Source organism: Gossypium hirsutum, chromosome A12, assembly GCF_007990345.1.
Source record: "Gossypium hirsutum isolate 1008001.06 chromosome A12, Gossypium_hirsutum_v2.1, whole genome shotgun sequence".
Lineage (NCBI taxonomy): Eukaryota > Viridiplantae > Streptophyta > Magnoliopsida > Malvales > Malvaceae > Gossypium > Gossypium hirsutum.
The window spans coordinates 80,004,600-80,025,408 of NC_053435.1; the positions used below are offsets into that span (position 1 = coordinate 80,004,600).

The 20,809-nt window shown below is 39.3% G+C and overlaps 1 non-coding gene across 1 annotated transcript; it reads left to right on the top strand.

The window, feature by feature from the left end:
* The first annotated feature begins 1,244 nt into the window (after positions 1 to 1,244).
* LOC121211956 (small nucleolar RNA R71) lies at positions 1,245 to 1,350 on the top strand. Its single transcript, XR_005907171.1, has one exon. It is a non-coding gene; the product is annotated as a small nucleolar RNA R71 (small nucleolar RNA).
* Positions 1,351 to 20,809: the final 19,459 nt, after the last annotated feature.

Here is a 20,809-nt window from a genome sequence, read left to right on the forward strand (position 1 = left end):
TTTGGGTTTCCCAAGCCCTAATTGTTTGAACATTTTGTAGGGCATAACATTAATACTAGCCCCTAAATCAGCTAATGCATTATTAACATCTAAACTACCAATTAAGCAAGGAATTGTAAAACTCCCTGGATCTTTTAATTTGTTGGGTGGCTTATTCTGCAGAATAGCTGAGCAAACTGCGTTTAGCTCCACATGCGACGCCTTGTCCAACTTCCGCTTATTTGCTAAAAGCTCTTTTAAAAATTTCTTTACGTTTGGCATCTGTGATAGAGCTTCAATAAACAGTAAGTTAATGTGTAATTTTTTTAAGAGTTTAAGGAATTTACTAAATTGTTTATTTGAGCAGTCTTTCCTTGTCGCGTTGGGGTATGGCACACGAGGTTTATATTCGATATTCACTGATTTGTTTTTATTATGACCTACCTCACCTTGACCTCTGCTCACCACAGTTTCTTGCCTCGGTTCTGGCTCAGGCTCAATGAATCCTTCTTCATCTTGAACATTAATTGCGTTGAGCTGTTCTCTTGGGTTAGGTTCAGTATTACTTGGCAAGCTACCTTGTGGTCGTTCAGAGATTAGTTTGGATAGCTGGCCTATTTGAGTTTCAAGCCCTTGGATCGAAACTTGTTGATTTTTAAGTGCTGTCTCGGTATTCTAAAAACGAGTTTCTAACACCGATATAAACTTTGAGAGCATCTCTTCAAGGTTCAGCTTCTTTTACTGTTGCTAGGGTGGTTGTTGAAAACCCTGAGGATGTTGTGGCCTTTGATTTCCTTGACCGCCCTACGAGAAATTAGGATGGTTCTTCCAACCTGCATTATAAGTGTTACTGTATGGGTTATTTTGGGATCTAGAGTTATTGTTACCCGTGTATTGGACTTGTTCCTCCTCGATGCCAGGGTTGAAAGATTGGTACTCTATACATGCTCCTCCTCTATTCGAATCGCATCTTATTACTGGATGTACCTGAGTAGAACTACATAAACCATCAATCTTTTTATTTAAGCATTCTACTTGGTTAGATAGCATAGTAACTACGTCGAGATTGAAGACACCAGCTGCTTTCGTCGACTTTGTTCTTATAACTTGCCACTGATAGTTATTCAGTGACATCTCTTCAATAAATTCGTAAGCCACCTCAGGTGTCTTATTATTGATAGTTCCTCTAGCAGCTGCATCAATCATTTGCCGAGTCGAAGGATTTAGGCCATTATGGAACGTTTGAACTAGTAGCCAAAGCAGTAACCTATAGTGAGGGCATCTTCTTAAAAGGTCCTTGTATCTCTCCCATGCATTGTAGAGTGTTTCTAAATCCATCTGTACAAAAGAAGAGATATCATTACATAATTTGGCTGTTTTAGCCGGTGGAAAATATTTTAATAAAATTTTTTCGGTCATTTGTTCCTAAGTAGTGATTGACCCTCGTGGTAACGAGTTCAACCACTGTTTAGCCTTGTTTCTTAATGAAAAGGGAAACAATCGAAGACGTATGGCATCATTAGAAACGCCATTGATTTTAAATGTATCGCAAAATTCTAGGAAATTTGCCAAGTGAGCGTTGGGATCCTCATCTTGCAAACCATCAAACTAAACAAACTATTGTATCATTTGAATTGTGTTAGGTTTCAGTTCAAAATTATTTGCAGCAATAGCAGGTCTAACTATACTTGACTCAGTTCCTATTAAATTAGGTTTATCATAATCATACATAGTGCGAGGGTCAGGATTCTAATTAACAACAATCGCAGGAGGTAGCGAATTTTCTTGGTTTTCAGCCATCTCCTCGGTTGTGGTTAAAGTATCGTCCTCTCGCTCGTTCTCTGTGTATCTTAAGCTTCGCCTTATTTCTCTTTGGTTTCTGCAAACTGTGCGATCGATTTCACTGTCAAAAAGTAATGGTCCTGACAGGTTTCTTCTAGTCATAAATTATAAAAACCTCCCAAGAGAAAGAAAAAGTAAAGTAATAAATAATAATAAAAATAAAAATAAAATAAATTTAAATTGCAAAAATAAATGGCTAAAGTAATAAAAATTGAGTGTTCCAAAAACTTGATTGCGATTTTGTGTGATAAGTTTTATAAATTTATAGTTAATAGTTCTTGAAACTAACTATTATCACGATGTCGGCAAGTGTACCTATCGAATAGCAGTACAGTTTTAGCAAGACAGGATTGTCGAACCCAAAAGAACTAAAAGTACTAGTAATGATTGTCTTTTTATTATCTAGCCTAAGAATAATGGGGGTTGTTTTAACTAACTTAACTAACTAAACTAAGAATTCAAAGAAAATAGAATTGGGGGATTACTTTTGGAAAACGATTGAATTAAGACAATACCTAAGGGAGAATCCACCTAGACTTCACTTATTATTCTGACTCCGAATCGAACGATTTATTCATTTATCTTGTTCCATAAAGATCCCTAAGTTATGTTATTATTCCTATTCAAGACTAATAACGTCTAATCCCTAGATTGAATAGTTGAGACTTTTCTTTAATTAACACCCTAGGGTTGCATTAACTTGATCTATGGATCCCCTTATTAGGTTTCACCCTAATTCGGTAAAATCTTGTCACCCTATCTCTAGGCGCGCAATCAACTCCGCTTAATTATGACAATTGTACTCTTAGACAGGGTCTATTCCTCATCTGAATATGAGCTTAACTTGAATCAATATCCTAGAATATCCAAACAAGAATTAAGAACACATAATTAAGAACAAGTCAAATATTTATCATACAATTTAGAAAATAATAACAAGATTCGTCTTAGGTTTCATTCCCTTTAGGTATTTAGGGGATTTACTTTATAACTAAAAAGGAAAACATCTCAGAAGAATAATGAATACAAAACATAAAAAAAACCCAAAACTCCTAAAGGGAAATTGAGGGGAGATCTTCAATCTCAATGATGAATCCGACTTCTGAGATGGATCAATCGGCTTTCTTCGAGTAATTCCTTCCTTCCTCTCTGTGCCTCCCCCTTTTCTTCCTCCTCTAGGGCGTATTTAGAGGCTTTGGAATGCCTAAGAACCCTCAAAATTAGCCTTTTCCGAATTGGACTCAACTTGGGCTCGGCAGGGACACGCCCGTGTGCGATTACTTAAGGCTGTGCTCGAGCCTGTTAGAATGGCATGGGCGTGTATTCTACCGGCGTGAGTCGTGCTTTGATTCTGCCAAATTGACGCGATCGTGTGGTCTGCCCGTGTGAGGAAGTCCAGGTAGTGTTGATTTCGTACTTTGGCCCATTTTCCCCATTTTTGGCCCGTTTCTCTTTCCTTTCGCTCTCCTATGCTCTCCTAAGTATAAAACTTGAAATTAAGGCACTAGGAGTATCAAATTTACCAATTCTAAGGAAAAATCATCCATAAAATGTGTTAAGCATTGTGTAAAAATATGTATAAATTACGATTTATCAACCGAACCGTATATAGTGAGCCTTAAGAGCCTACCCTAGGTAGAACTACACCAAACCCTAATGGTTAGCTGAGCAGGTGTTTTACTTATTATTCTTCGCTTGCTTTAAACTGTGTATGATGTACTGACTTGCTTTGTTTTACTGTAATTGTATGGCATTTTCATCACAAAAAGGTGTTGATTCACATTCGGTTGCTAAATAGATAACTTGTTACGGAAAAGGGGTTTCTTGATAAAGTGGAGGATAATATGGCCGTCCAGATATGGGCCGAGAGTAAGAGAAAGGTGATAGTCTTACAGAGTGGTATGTGTCAGAGTTGTGGGATTTTACTCATATCAGCGTAACCAGAATAAACTTCAAGAGATGAAAGAAATATGAGATCAATGGGAAGGCAAGATCAAGCAACTATTCTATTATAATTATGGTGATTTGCCCCATCTACTCGATATCAAAGTGGACAAGCATTTACTTCTAGCTCTCGCCCAATATTGGAACCCTGCTTATAGTTGTTTTACTTTTGGAAAGGTGGATTTGGTACCTACTGTGGAAGAGTACACAACCTTGCTCCGTTGCCCAAAGATTCAAGTTGATAAGGCTTATTCCATAGCTGCCAATGTCCCAATGTTCTTAAAAAAGTTGATGAACATCACAAGAATGAGCCAACAGTGGGTTGCAGCCCGAATCAATCAAAAATGTGATAGTAAGTGCATTCCTTGGAGAAATTTGAGAGATTTGATCCTAGCATATCCTGATGTGAAGAAAAGGGTTGATGTCTTTTCATTAAGCATTTACAGATTGGTTATCTTCCCTAAAGCTTTAGGGCATATAGACGAAGCGGTCTCCGATTTATTTGACTGACTTGATAAAAGGGTCACACCTGTTTCCGTAATTTTGGTCTAAACTTTTAGATCCTTGAACGCATGCCAAAGAGCGAGCGAAGAGAGATTCATCGGATGCGCACAACTCTTACTAGCATGGTTCCACAGCCATTTTTGGAAAGTGGAAAAGGTTTCATATTGAATCTTCTCTGAAGACTATTCTCTGCTAAAAGAGTTAGTGGCTACACCAAGACGAGATGATATTACGGAAGAGAAATGGATGATGATGATTCTTCAAAATCTACAAGACGAAGACATCAAATGGAGAGCCCCTTGGATGGTCCCTGATGAGATTTTATATCGGTGTGGTGAGGAATATGGGGGCTGTCGGGTATGCCCCTTTGCTCGCGTTAAGGTAGTACAGATCAAGACAGTTTACATCAGCAACACAAGGGTTAGTTCAGTGCGAGTTTGTATACAAAGGAGATAATTACAAAAAGAAAGTTCGTGAAATATTGAACGATTGGAACTGAACTCGTAGAATGAAAACGTTTGCAGCTAACCCGATGACTACCCCTAAGTATAACTGGTGGTGGGGGTCAGAGAATCAATGAAAACATCCCTATGTTAGACCAAGAAAACACCCGATCAATGGAAAAATACTTGCAGGTGATCCCATCTAAGCTAGAGATCATCAAATAGGATTTTGAGGGAAAGAGTTTGGAGCTAGAAAAAAGGATAGAGCAATTGCAGGATGAGAAAATGCAGCTGGAACTGGATGTCGACGTCTAGAAACTAGAAACCGAGAAGTTGAGAAAGGGAAAGAGTAAGGCTGAAGAGGATTTGAAAGTCTAAAAACAGACTACAATAAGCTACGGAGGTCAATGAGAACCGCTGGTCTCGAAAAAACGTCAGAACAATGGCAGCAAGAAATGAAAGAGGAAAAGAGTAGAGCCAGTTAATAGGAAAGGAAATTTTGAGATGCTCAAGCGCAAGAAAACGTTCTACAAGTGAGTTTGGTAGAAAGTCAAAATGAGAAGGTGGGGTTAAAAACTCGGGTGTTAGAGTTAGAAAGATCCCTACATCAGTATCGTAGTCGTAACTTTGTAAATGAGTTGAAGGTTAGTCAGAGCAAAATTGAAGAGCTAAAAGGAAAGATAAAAGAATTCGAAATCGCGCTACAAAACTGTGAACTTTGTGTTGAACTCCTGGAAGCAAATAATGAGCAGTGGCAAGAGCAGCTTCATCGATCTCAAGATCAGGTCAAGGATAGGAATTACGTCATGGGTTAAGTTTTGGCTCAAGTACGAGAGGTGGCTGATTATTTACAAACTTTAGCAGTCTAGGTTGATGTACCGAGTTTAAAATACGAGTCAGAGTCAGATCGAGGTCGGGAGTTAGCTTGGCTTCTTAGGAAGGTTAAGGCTTTAAGTGTTAGGGCGAGGCCTTATATGTAATCCGTTTTATGTAAAGAAATTTGTTTTCTAGAAAAGTTACTCTAATGAAATTGAATAAGAATCAATGTCTATTTTGCATGCATTTCATGAAGTAGCATTACATTGCATCATGTGCATTAAATTTCACAAAAAAGATCCTAAAATCATGGCAGTTACCCTGGAATATCGTTACGGTACATGAGGAAAAACTAGAGCAATGGACCAAAGACTAGAAAGATTAGAGCAAATGCAAAGAAAAATGCAAGATCAGCTGTAAATACAGATTGCAAGAGCAATTGGACAAAATTCAACAATACGTGAGGGATCAGATGCTAGAATCCCAAAGGAATATGATGAGCCAATTAACCCAGTTGCTGATTAGAGGGCTAGAAAAAAGAAAGAGCCTTATGGTCAACTCCAGAGACGATAACGAGGACCTCGCTAACCCAAGCACAACCAAACGCATATCCACAAAAGGTGTCTGTTAACATTCGGCCCCAATATCAGACAGGTACCTCGGTACCAACAAGTTTCTTGAGAGGTTCAGGTTCCAACCCAAGAGACAATCCAGCAAATCCTATTGTCCCTGATCTCGATGATATAGCAGAAATAGAAAAGGCGAGAGTGGAGCTCCTAAAGCAACTTGAAGACCGATGCAAATGGCTAGAAGAGAAATTCAAGGCATTGGAAAACGCTGATTACCATTGTGGAATTGATGCTAAAAACTTGAGCCTGGTTCCAGATCTAATGCTCCCGCCCAATTTTAAGACCCCGAAGTTTGAGAAATATAATGAGACCAGCTACCCCGAAGCCCACATTACGATGTTCTGTAAGAGGATAACAGGATATGTCAATAATGATTAGTTTTTAATTCATTGTTTCCAAGATAGCCTAACCGGGGCTGTGGCCAAATGGTATAATCAATTAAGTCATGCCCAAATTAATTCATGGAAGAACCTGGTGCAGGCCTTCATGAAACAATATGGCCACGTAACAGATATGGCACTCGACAGAATCACACTGGAAAACATGGAGAAAAAGCCAAGCGAGAGCTTCAGGCAATATGCTCAAAGGTGGAGGGAAGTCGCCATACAAATCTAACCACCTCTGCTAGAAAAGGAAACGACAATACTCTTCATTAATACCCTGAAAGCTCCATTCATTAATCACATGTTAGGGAGCACAACTAAGAGTTTCTCAGACATAATAATATTTGGTGAGATGATAGAAAATGTAATAAGGTGTGGACAAATAGGAGCTGGGGAAAACGCTAGGAGAACGGCCTCGAGAAAAAAAGGAAAATGAGGTAAATAATGCTAGTACGTATGACAAAGGCTATTCAAAGCCAATTACTGTAAGCTAGTCAAGGGCAGTGTCTACTAGCCCTTAAGGTCCCCTAAGGCAAGAATCCAGCAAAGGCAAAATACGGAGAAACTCTAATTTATGCCCATCCTAATGACGTATAGGAAGTTGTACCAAAATTTGTTTGATGTACATGTAGTATCCCCTTTCTACCAAAAACCTATGCAACCTCGATTCCTCAAATGGTACGACGTGAATGCCCAATAGAAGACCACGTGGAAATCACGGGACACTTGATCGAGAACTGCATCGCTTTTAAAAAGTTAATCGAAAGACTCATCAAAATGAGTATTATGAGATTCGGTTATCCATCTAGTGTAGAGAATCTATTACTTAGCCATTTTGACAAAGGGGTAAATGCGATAATCAAGAATGCGGGGAAGAGAATGAAGATGAATATAGCAGAAATGAAAACCCCATTGAGATAGGTTTGGAAGAAAATAGTAGATAGTGGATTAATGACACGAGATTTAGGGGAGAAATCCCAAAAAGCAAGGAACTACTATGAGTTTCATGATGAAGAAGGTCACAAAATTCAAAGATGCAGTGAATTCAGGGCCTTAGTACATGGTCTGATGGATAATAAGAAGCTAGAATTCTTTGAGTATACTGAAGGCCCAGAAGGAGAAGATGTGTGCGCCTTAGAAGAAAAATCGACAGAAAAGGTTTATAGGGACAATTATCCAGTGGTAATCATCTCACGACCCAGAATCAATAAAGCCGGAGCAAAAGTTGCACCAAGGGTCATAATCCAGAAACCCGTGGCTTTTCCTTATAAAGATAGTGAAAGGGTTCTCTAGAATTATAACTGCAACGTGACGATTCCGGAGAACAGAACCCAATTAGAGCTTCAGAAGAATGTCAAGATGTGGATTTCTATACGTGCAATGGGAGGCGCTATGACCCATCAAATGCAAAGGTTGAGCTCGCAAAAGGAAAAGCCTTGGTAGTTGAACAAAAGAAAGAAAAGGTAGCCAGTCTTGAATCGCCTGTTAACGAGCTGGCAATTGAAGAGGAGGTTAATGAGTTTTTGAAATTCTTAAAGCATAGGGAGTATAATGTTGTGGAGTAACTTCATAAACAACTAGCTCGCATATCAATGATAGCTTTACTCTTAAGCTTGGAGGTATATCATAGCGCATTGATGAAAGTATTAAATGAAACTTATGTCGCTAATGATATCTCTGTCAACAAGCTAGACCGTCTAGTTAGTAACATAAGCACCGATAATTTCATCTTTTTTAATGATGATAAAATACTATTTGGAGGCATGGGATCGACTAAGGCTTTACACATCACCATCCGCTGCAAGGGATATACACTGCTAGGAGTGTTTATGTATAACGGATCCGCACTGAATGTCTTGCCTTCATCCACACTAAATAGATTACTAGTGGATAGCTCTCATATGAAGACTTGTTAGAACATAGTGAGAGCATTCGATGGTATCAAAAGAAAGGTGATGGGAAGAATTGTGATACCTCTTTTGATTGGTCCAAACACATATGAAGTAGATTTCCTGGTGATGAACATCAAGCCTTCTTATAATTACTTATTGGGGAGGCCTTGGATTCACTCGGCTGGGGCAGTACCGTCATCACTGCACCAAAAGCTAAAGTTGATAACTGAGGGTCGAATGGTAACGATAAACGCGGAAGAAGATATTATTGTATCCGTAACCAGTAACGCGCCATACATTGGGGCAGACGATGAAGCGATAGAATGTTCTTTTCAATCGCTGGAATTTGTAAATGTAACCTTCATCGTCGAAGGGAATAAGATCCCTGTGCCCAAAATATCCAAAGCTACAAGGATAGGCCTACAGCTGACGGCCGGAAAGGGAGCCGTGCCGAGAAAAGGACTAGGGAAATATCTCCAAGGGAGAGTCAATGTACCAATTCTGACAGATAAATGAGATCATTTTGGCTTGGGATATAGGTCAGATGTAAAACAAAAGAAGAAAGAGTTGGAGAAGAAGCAAGAAAGAAGAAGAGCATGATTAAGCGGAGAAGAAGTTAAATGGGAACCGATGAATTTTCCTCAAATATCTAGAAATTTGTGTCAGGAGGAATTATTCACCCTGAACAGAAGATGACAAGAAAAGAAACTATTGAAGAAATGATTGAAAATCTGAACATCAACGCCATATCTAAAGAAGGAATTTTGGAAGGAAATTTATTAGATATTCGCCCTTATATACCTATAAGTGTTCTGAACAATTGGACTGCGGAAGAGATTCCTGTAATTTTTAGAGCTAATTCAGAGTAATGTTCAAAACACGCTTGTTGCTTTAAGCCTAGGGGCAATAAGAATCCTTTTGTGAAATTGACTTATGTCCAACATCTTTATTTCAATAAAATGTATCTTTTTGTCTTATTCCAAGCAAATATTATTCTATTCTTTCATTTCATTCATAATCATAATATACAGATAATTATTCTTAGATCCTTTTGTTCTTTGGATTTGTTCTTCATCCCTATAATAGGTCTCTAGATATCAATGATATGAGCAATGCTACTACTAACTCAGAATATCCATTTGAGTGATATATGTGTTTAGAGGAACTTCAGGATTTTGAAGATGACAGAGATTGTAACCTATCTCATGATTTGTTAAAAATGGTAGAATAAGAGGAGAAACAGATTCTGCCTCATAAAGAGTCAGTAGAGATTGTGATCTTGAAAGAAGGAAAAGAAGCGAAAATTAGAGCTTGTATTGCCGCAAAGATAAAAGGAGACCTCATTGAGTTACCTTAAGAATTCAAAGATGTTGTTGCATGGTCATTTCAAGACATGCTTGAACTAAGTACTGATATCGTGGAACACCGACTCTCCATAAAGGAAGAGTGCAAGCCAGTTCAACAGAAGCTCCAAAGGATGAGGCCCGATGTTTTGCTAAAAATAAAAGAAGAGGTCAAGAAGCAATACGATGCTGGTCTCTTACAAGTGGTCAAATACTTAAAATGGGTAGCCAAATCATCTCCGTCCCTAAAAAGGATAGGAAAGTACAAATGTGCATAGATTATAAGGATCTGAACAAAGTTAGCTCGAAGGACAATTTTCCATTGCCCCATATCGGCAGCTTTGTGGACAACACGGTAGGTTATTCATTATTCTCCTTCATGAATGGCTTCTCAGGATACAACTAGATAAAGATGCATCCTGAAGACATGGATAAGACCCCATTTGTAACCATGTGGGGAACATTTTGCTATAAGGTGATGCCATTTGAACTAAAAAAACATGGGAACGACATATCAGAGAGCCATGGTAACCTTGTTCCATGATATGATGCACAAAGAAATTGAAGTTTATATCAACGATATGATCGCCAAATCCCGAACAGAAGAGGAGCATGTGCAAGTCTTGAAGAAATTATTCTTGAGGTTGAGGAAATTCTAGCTAAAGCTAAATCCAGCAAAATGTACCTTTGGTTCCAGGTTAGGGAAACTGCTAGGATTCATAGTCAGCAAAAAAGGGATTGAGATTGACCCAGATAAAGTCAAAGCTATACAGGAGTTGTCTCCACCGCGCACTCAAAAAGAAGTCCGAGGTTTCATAGGAAGACTAAATTACATTACCCGGTTTATTTCACAATTACTGAGAAATGTGACCCATATTCCGTCTTCTCAAGAAACACAATCCAAGTGTATGGGATGATGAATGCCAGAAAACTTTTGACAAGGTTAAACAATACCTATCCAATGCCCTAGTACTAACGTCACCTAGTCTAGATAAGTCATTGATATTGTATTTGGCAGTATTTGAGAATTCTATAAGATGTGTACTTAACCAACACGATGAGTTAGGAAGGAAAGAAAGGGCGATATACTACCTCAGTAAGAAGTTCACTGAATGTGAGACAAAGTACTCGCCGATTGAGAAATTGTGTTGTGCCTTAATCTGGACAACTCGAAAATTGAGACAGTACATGTTGTACCACACAACTTGGCTCATCTCAAAATTGGACCCTCTGAAGTACATGATGGAGTCGACTGATTTGAATGGAAGGATGGCCTGATGAAAAATCTTGCTTTCTAAATTTGATATAGTCTATGTGAATCAGAAAGTTGTAAAAGGGAGTGCAATAGTAGATTTTCTATCCAGTAGAGCTCTAAAAGATTACGAGCCTTTGAACTTTGATTTCCCAAACGAAGATCTAATATATATTGCCACCACTGAAGAAGACTCTCAAGAAGGTTATCCTTGGAAGCTAAACTTTGATAGAGCATCGAACGCTGTGGGTAACGGAATCGGAGCATGCTTGGTATCTCTAAACGGAGATCATTATCCCTTCACTAGTAAATTGGATTTTGATTGCACAAACAATATGGCCGAATACGAAGCATGTATCACGGGAATTTGTGTAGCCATAGAATACAAGATCAAAATGTTGGATGTCTATAGAGATTCGGCACTAGTGATCTATCAACTTAAAGGTAAATGGGAGACGAGAGACCCTAAGTTGATCAATTATCGATGACTGGTCTAGAGCTAATTGAAGAGTTTGATCACATCACCTTCTACTACCTTCCACGAGATGAAAATTAGATGGTTGATGCCTTGGCTACTTTGGCTTCCACGATCAAAGTGAATAAACAAAAGGATGTGAAATCAATTCAGATGAGTATTTATGAGGCTCCGGCTTATTGTTACTATATCGAAGAAGAAGAAGAGAATGATGATCATTCTTGGTACCACGATATACTGCGATATGTGAAGAATCGTGAATACCCTGACCAAGCTACTGAGAATGATAAAAGGATGTTGAGAAAACTAGCTAGTAACTATGTCTTCGATAGGGAGATCCTATATAAAAGGAGAAAGGATCAGGTGTTACTAAGATGTGTAGATGCTATCGAGGCCAAGAAAATCTTGAAAGAAGTCCATGAGGGCATCTGCGGAACGCATGCCAATGGTTTCACAATGGCCAAGAAAATCATGAGATTCAGGTATAATTGGTCTACCATGGAAGGGGACTGTATCAATTATGCCAAAAAATGTCATAAGTGTCAAATTTATGGAGATAAAATTCATGTACCTTCTTCACTTCTACATGTTATGGCTTCTCCATGGCCTTTCTCTATGTGGGGCATGGATGTCATTGGGCCGGTTTCGCCAAAAGATTGAAATGGGCATCGATTCATTTTTGTGGTCATCGACTACTTCACCAAGTGGGTAGAGGCCACTTCATATGCCAATGTTTCAATGTTGGTAGTCAGCAAACTCCTGAAGAAGGAAATTATATGTCGATATGGAATGCCAGAAATGATCATATCTGACAATGTACTGAATTTGAACAACAACATGATATCAGAAGTCTATAATCAGTTCAAGATCAGACACCATAACTCGTCAAACGTATCGCCCAAAACTGAATGGTGCAGTCGAGGCAGCCAATAAAAACATTAAGAAGATCGTGGGGAAAATGACTGAGATTTATAAAGATTGGCATGAGAAGTTACCATTTGCCCTCTATACTTATCGAACGTCTATTAGGACCTCCACGGGGGCAACGCCTTTCTCATTGGTTTATGGAATGGAGGTTGTTTTGCCCATTGAAGTCGAGATTCTTTCTCTCTAGGTTTTGTTAGAATTGAAGTTGGATGAAGCAGAATGATCCAATCTCGATATGATCAGCTAAACTTGATTGAAGAGAAAAGGTTGAAAGACATCCTTCATGGTCAGATGTACTAAAAATGAATGATGCGAGCTTACAACAAAAAGGTTCGTCCTAGAGAATTCCATGAGGGGGACCTTGTATTAAAGAAGATCCTTCTCATACAAAAGGACTTTAGAGGAAAATGGATGCCAAACTGAGAAGGACCTTATATGGTAAAGAAGGTCTTTTCTGGAGGAGCATTGATATTAATTGAAATGGATGGCAAGACTTTGCCTAATCTAGTGAATTCAGATTCAGTTAAGAAATACTTCACCTAAAAAAAGAAAAAAAAAGAGAGAGGCCAAGGCAAAAACTCATAAAAGAGCGTATTGAGACCAAAGGGGTTTTGAATTGAAAACCCGTGAAAGGGCAATTCAAATCTTGATCAAAGATGGGGTATGTGGTAGTCTTGCTTTCTTCGAATTAATAAGAAGGAGAGATGCTACATCTTGGGGCATCAACAAAGTAATCTAGATCTCCTAAACACATAAGTGAGCTCAAAATGGTCCTCAAGAAATTTGTCTAGAGAAGCTCATGCTGCGATATCTGGGGCACCGACTTTCATTGTAACGCCCCATACCTAGCCTAGACATTATGGCTGAATCTGGCGTGTCACATTGAGTTGCGGAAACGTAGTATTTAAAAAAAAGTTATGGTTTAGGAAAAACCATGTTCTACTTCTAACAAATATAAAGCATAAAAATAGTAATAATTCTAATTTGAAATAATAACCAGAGGAAAGGCCTTATTACACCAAAAATAAAAAAAAATAATTTAAAATCAAAATATTAAAAATTACATAAAAGACTAAGTCTAAACTTTTTGCTAGTTGGCCACCTCCGAGTCCCTCCATCCGTCGAACCGCTTACTGAGGATCACCTGAAAAATTTAAAAGGAGGGGTTGAGTTTCAAAAACTCAGTGTGTACAACCCTCAATGAGTATAAAGCAATCATCAGTCATTCTGGGCCTGAGCCCAATTCAATAACAGTGGCCTTTGGGCTTTAGCCCATATTAGCTTCAGTTGGGCCGAAGCCCACATTGCAATAATATCACAATAATATCATACACGCAATGATGTACAACCTGCCCCAACAATCCAACCGCTACACACCAACTCCGTCCCCCAGTACACATCATGTGGGGATATAAATATCAACCCACCCATCCGTTACACATCAATGGTAACCCGATTGCGGTACTACCTTCATTGCAGTAAGCTGCTAATCAGATATTGGGCTTAATAGCCATCGGTGGTTCCACGGTCGTCAAGCAACCATGCGATCCTCATATACTTCCTCCGTTCCATAATTCCCAACCCATATGCAACCTAAATAGAATATCATATGAATGTAGCAGGTATACATGTAACATCCATAAATCTTATATTCAACACATAGGGGTATTTTAGCCATTTTTTGCCCTTAGAGGCATTTCGGTAATTTCTCTTTATTATGGGTTTATTACCTATCTTGGCCTGTTAACAAGTCCCCGTTGGCTAAAGTGAATAGATACTATGCTCCAGGTAGGATTCCAGCGAAAAGGAGGTGAGTCATTAAGACCGCTTAAGTACCAAGCTCTCCCTAGATCCAATCCTAGACATGCATATACCCATTGCCACACTTTAACCCTATGACTTGTCCACAGTCACGATTAATTAATTAATTAATTTTTATGTCTGTTTAAGCAGTTATCAGATACTAGGCCCAAAACCCCTTACAAAGCCCAAATAAGTCTACATACATGCATATGGCCCACTAGGCCTAATCTCATTCATATGGCCCATTAGGCCCAAATCACATTCATATGGTCCATTTGGCCCGAATCAATTCCAAGCCATGTAACCAACATGACTAGTTCATCACTTATTACCAAATCAACAAATTCACTTATTTTGAGCCCACGGCCCGTCGGGCCGATTTAGCCCATTCCGGCCCAGATGGCCTAAGTATGACCCAGATCCATGAGATCGCTTATGGGGCCTCAGTCAACATATCGATTTCCCCTTACGAGTGTTTGCGCACTCGTAAGACTATCATAGCCAGACTTTCGGCTTTTTGACATTTCAGGATTTACCGATCTAACGTGTGTGCAATGTATGTACACACCTTCGGCTTTATATCAAGCTATCATAGGGTAGAAGTACACACCTTATCACCTGTAGTACTAAGTATTCATAATCGCCCGAACCTATATTCAACATTATACTCCATTAGTCACATCCCATTAATTCAAAATAAATCCACTACTTACCGAAGAACAACCTATACTTGCCTTGACTAGATTGATCGGCTGCGATCTGCCTACGTAACTCAAAATCTGACGTAGTCCCCCTTCCGCATCCAGGCAAAAAGTCCCTAACGGTTGACACCTTAGGTCACTTAAACTTGGGAGCCTCTATCCCAACCTCTCTGCTAGACCCCCTTTTTCTATCAACTACTATTTAGCCAGCGATCACTGTGACAGCCCTAATGTGACCCTAGTCGGAAAGTGGTTTCGGGACCACAAGACCGAGTCGTAAAATAATTAATTGCTATATTCTACGCTTATTATGTGTGAACATGAGTATGTGGAAGTTTCATTCCCTAATTTTACCAATTGCATGAGAAATTGTTAATAGGGATCGATTTGAGACATGGTGAAAATATGATAGTCCAATTTAAAATGGTCTATTAGTGCATGTACCAAAAAGAGTGGACTTGCATGTCAAATAGACCATTTTTGAATGTGAATGGCCGGCCAACATACGCATGCATTATGGTGTTCCCTTGTCTTCATTTTTTATATTTGGTGGGAATTATGTATAATAAATTTATATTAGTAAGTGGTGATAAAAACAAAGTTCCATCATCTTTTCTATCATCTTGCCGAAACCATAAGGAAAAGAAAAGAAAAATGGAAGCTAGGACATTCGGCCAAGTGAGTTTATAGATTAAGGTATGATATCATGTGGTTCTTTTGGCATTTTTTTGTGAAGTTGAGTTGTTTTGATGCTCATAACATGACCCATGTGTTGATTTTTGAGTTGTGTTGCAAGAAACCTTTGGTTATGTTCTTATATGCCAAATTGATGATGTTTTGTAGTATGTGATTTGAAATGGTTATAGATGAATATGAACTAAGAAACATGTATTATTGAGTAAGTAGAAGATAGAATGGGGTTTAAATGGGAGGTTCATTTGATTTATTTTTGTCCTTGTATGAAAAGTGGTTCTTTGTTAAGGCCGAATGAGTCATGCTAGATTAGTTGAAAAGAATGTTCATGTTATGAGGTAATTTGAATAATTGACCGAAACATGGAAGGAAGGGCAAGATTTATAAATTATGTTTGAGGGTGAAAGGAATAATGAAAGTTGTATTAAGTTTAATGTGCATACTTTAGTCTAAGTGTTGAGGAGTATTCGGCTAAGATAGTTGAAATGTGGGTGTTGCCGATTTTTAAATTTAGATTATGGGAGTGGCTATAATGGGCATTAAGATGTTGAACTTAAGAAATTAGAAGTAAATGAACTTGATAGTATTTAAGAGATAGAGGTGATAGATTAATGTTGCACATTCGGCTATGGTTAGGCATGTTGATGATCTTATCTTGATTTAGATAATTAGGCATAAAAGGGTGGTAAAGGGGATGAAATTGTCGAATGATTAGTTGGGTAACAAAAGAAGCATTCGGCCATCACTTGAGAGCTTGTGTGATGTTGGGTTTAAAATTAGCAAAGGTAACTTACCTAATGCATGTGCATGTGTGATTAGATTTTTGATGATATGGTAGTTGCATGAGGTTATTAGCCGAATATACTAACATACATATACATGTGAAATTGGATTGTAAATATTTAGCAAGGTGGTTAAACTAGTTAAATTATTGATTAAGCTCAAGGAGTTAAAGGAGGTGAATCGAGCAAAGGCAAAGAAAAGGTCATCGAGTAGCCGAGTTGGAACCGTCTTACCCAACACGAGGTAAGTCATTAAGCATATAGTTGGTATTAATTCAAATGGTCATAACGTTTATGTAATGATGCTGAATGGAATGAATAAATATATATATGCATGTACGTATGTGATGATGAAAGTGTTGAATGAAAAGAAAAGAGGTGAGATGTATTGAGTTGTTGATCTCGGCACTAAATGTGCGAGTATAAACATTTATGACCACGAGATTGGCGCTACGTGTGTGGGTTTAAATTGTGCAGCACTAAGTGTGCGAATTGACTATGTAGCACTAAGTGTGCGAGTTTGACTATGTAGCACTAAGTGTGCGAATTGACTATGTAGCACTAAGTGTGCGAGTTTGACTATGTAGCACTAAGTGTGCGAGTTGACTATGTAGCACTAAGTGTGCGAGTTTGATTATGTAGCACTAAGTGTGCGAGTTGATTATATAGCACTGAGTGTGCGGACTTAATATATATTCTTGAATCATTATGGACACTAAGTGTGCGACGCTATTGAGTCGATCACGGACAGCGGATCGGGTAAGTGTCTTGAGTTCATGGCTAATAGGTGCTATGTCTATACTTGGTGTTGAGCTTGGTAAGTTTGAACATATGTGACAAATATACTTGAAGTCACGTACATGAAATTTATCGTAGAATGGGTGAAAGGCCGTTTAGTTGTATGTTTGTAACGAAAATAAAATGATTTATGAAAATGCCTCGAATATCCTATTGATGAGTATGTGGATTGTGAATGCATAAATTGGTATGAAATTAAACCGATAGGTCGGAGGAACTATGGTATGGTTCGGAATGGATGGAGTAATTAGCCTCGTTCCATTTTGTTTTCTCTTGTGATAATGTTATTGATGGATGGTAGTGCATAGCTTATGACTTACTGAGTTATAAACTCACTCGGTGTTTCCTTGTCACCTATTCTAGGTTTCTTGGACACATCTCTTTTTGCGTGGTCGGGCCGTCATCGAAGTCATCACACCGGATAGCAAGTTTTGGTACTTTCTTCTTAGTCGGCTTAGGAGAATATTTCGGCATGTATAGGCTATTATGTTGTGTTTGAACTTTAGTATGTAAACTTTAAGCCATGCGAAAATGGCATGAATGTTCGATTGAGTTGGATCAAGGAGTAGGCATGAAATGGACCTAGTTACTTTCGTAACAGATGCTGGCAGCAGCAGTGACATGAGATTGAAAAATCACTAAAAAATAGTAGGAGTGGAATTAATTGATGAATAAATTATGTATTCGAAGCTCGATGAGTCTATTTTCATATAGAAGCAACGAAAAGATCATATGGACAGTATGTTAAGAGATATTTAGGTTGTCGTGAGACAGGGCCAGAACGGTTTCTAGATTCCCTGTTCCGACTTTGGAAATTCATTATAAATCAACCAGAGATAATTAGGAGTCATACCATATATGTATAGATTCCTCTCTGAGTCTAGTTTCTATAGAAACAAACGGCATCAGTGTTGAAACTCTGTGCAGGGGGATATCCAAGTCGTAATACAAAGGTCACTGTAGTCGATCCCTGTAACATGGGAGACTTTTACTAATAAACTGTACTAATTGGTCCGACCAAAAATTCTAGAAAAAAATGTGTAGACGGTCATATGAGTCTATTTTCAGGGAAAATTTACGAAACTGGATTTCGAGTTTCAGAACTCAAGATATGATTTTTTTAGTGACTAGTACGCAGACTGGCAGCTTGTCTGGAAAATTTTTTTTTAAGTGGGTTGAAGTCTGTTAACACCTCGTGTTCGACTCCGGCGACGGCCTCGGGTTCGGGGTGTTACATTTGATTGGTATCAGAGCTATGGTTTAGTCAGTTCTAGGACTACCATAGCACGTATGAGTCTAGCTATACATGCCGAATGTTAATGTTTAACTGTGTGATGACTTCTGACGGTTAAAATTTATGTTTTGATTAGTAAATGGATCCCGGTGTAGAGAGAACCTTGGCGGATGACATTGAAAGTGTAGCGGCTGCTCCTGCACAAGGGACGCCGCCTGTTGAACCTCAGTCATCTGTGAATAATCAAGGTGAGGGGGCTAAACAAGCCTTCTTTACCATGATGAATGAATGGGTCGCGCAGTATGCCCGAACCAATCCGGCTGTCCAACAATTCCCGAATTTGAATAATCCACCCCCGGAGCCAGTAATGCCATCAGTTACTGATCCTGTGAGGCTAAGTAAGCCACCTGTAGACTTGATTAGGAAGCGCGGGGCTGAGGAGTTCAAGGCCATAGTTACTGATGATGCTGAAAGGGCCGAGTTCTGGCTTGATAACACCATTCGGGTGTTTGATGAACTGTCATGCACACCCGATGAATGTCTAAAGTGTGCTATATCCTTGTTGCGGGACTCAGCCTACTATTGGTGGAGGACCCTGATTTCCATAGTCCCAAACGAACGAGTAACTTGGGACTTCTTTCAGACGGAATTTCGAAAGAAATATATTAGTCAACGGTTCATTGATCAAAAGCGTAAGGAATTCTTGGAACTTAAGCAAGGCCGTATGACAGTATCTGAATACGAACATGAATTCGTAAGACTCAGTAGGTATGCCCGGGAGTGTGTAGCTGATGAGGTTGCTATGTGCAAAAGATTCGAAGAAGGATTGAATGAAGATTTAAAGCTACTAATGGGTATTTTGGAAATAAAAGAATTCGTAACACTAGTCGAACGAGCCTGCAAGGCGGAAGAACTTGGAAAGGAGAAGAAGAAGGCTGAATTTGAGGCTAGAGACTACCGTAAAAGATCGACGGGTAAAGCTCCATTCTCAGCCGTAAAGAAGTTCAGGGAGGACACTAATAAGTCGAGGACGACTGCGGAATTTCCATCAGAGCAAGACCATCGACGGACTCCCGAGCTACTTCGGTAGCTAGTGTGGGCAATAATCGTCTAGAGAAACCTGAATGTCCCCAATATGGAAGACGACACATAGGTGAATGTTGGGGTAAGACTATTAACAGGGCCTGTTACGGATGCGGTTCGAAGGACCACTTCATTAGAGATTGCACGGAGCTTGATGAGAAGAATAAGATTCAAGGTGCAAGACCTAGTGGAGTGACAACTAGAGGTAGACCACCGAGAATTTTAGGAGGTAGGGGTGGTAGTCAGAGAGGGACCTCTGATACGGCTGTTCGAGCCGAGAACCGTACCCTGCTAGAGCATATGCCATTCGCGCACGAGAGGAGGCATCCTCCCCTGACGTCATCACTGGTACCTTTACTCTCTTTGATACTAATGTGATTGCATTGATTGACCCTGGCTCTACTCATTCATATGTATGTGAAACCTTAGCATCCAGTAAGACTCTACCTGTTGAGTCTACTGAGTTCGTAATTCGGGTGTCAAATCCCTTGGGTCGTTACGTGCTTGTCGACAAAGTGTGTAAGAGATGTCCCCTAGTAATTCGAGGTTCTTGTTTTCCGGCGGACTTGATGCTTTTTCCGTTTGATGAATTTGATGTTATTCTTGGTTTGGATTGGTTGACCGCGCATGATGCGGTTGTGAATTGCAAAAGTAAGACTATCGATTTGAGGTGCGCAAATAATGAGATAATCCGAGTTGAGTCTGCGGACTTAAGGGGGTTGCCAGCTGTAATATCAGCAATGTTGGCCCAGAAATATGTAAGAAAAGGGTGCGAAGCATACCTTGCGTATGTACTTGATGACAAAGAGTTAGAAAAGAAACCCGAATCTGTGCCGGTGGTTTGTGAATACCCGGATGTGTTTCCTGAAGAGTTACCGGGTTTGCCACCTGTTCGGGAGATAGAGTTTGGTATTGAGCTTGTACCTGGAACTACGCCAATTTCGATAGCTCCGTATCGTGTGGCACTAACCGAGTTAAAAGAATTGAAAGCTCAATTGCAAGAGTTGACGGATAGAGGTTTCGCTCGACCGAGTTTCTCACCTTGGGGTGCACCAGTATTGTTCGTGAAAAAGAAGGACGGAACCATGAGGTTGTGCATTGACTATCGTCAACTGAATAAAGTGACGATAAAGAATAAGTATCCGTTACCGCGTATCGATGATTTGTTCGACCAACTGAAGGGAGCCTCAATGTTCTCAAAAATAGATCTGAGATCGGGCTATTATCAGTTGCGAATTCGAGAATCGGACATACCCAAAACTGCCTTCAGGACGAGATATGGTCAC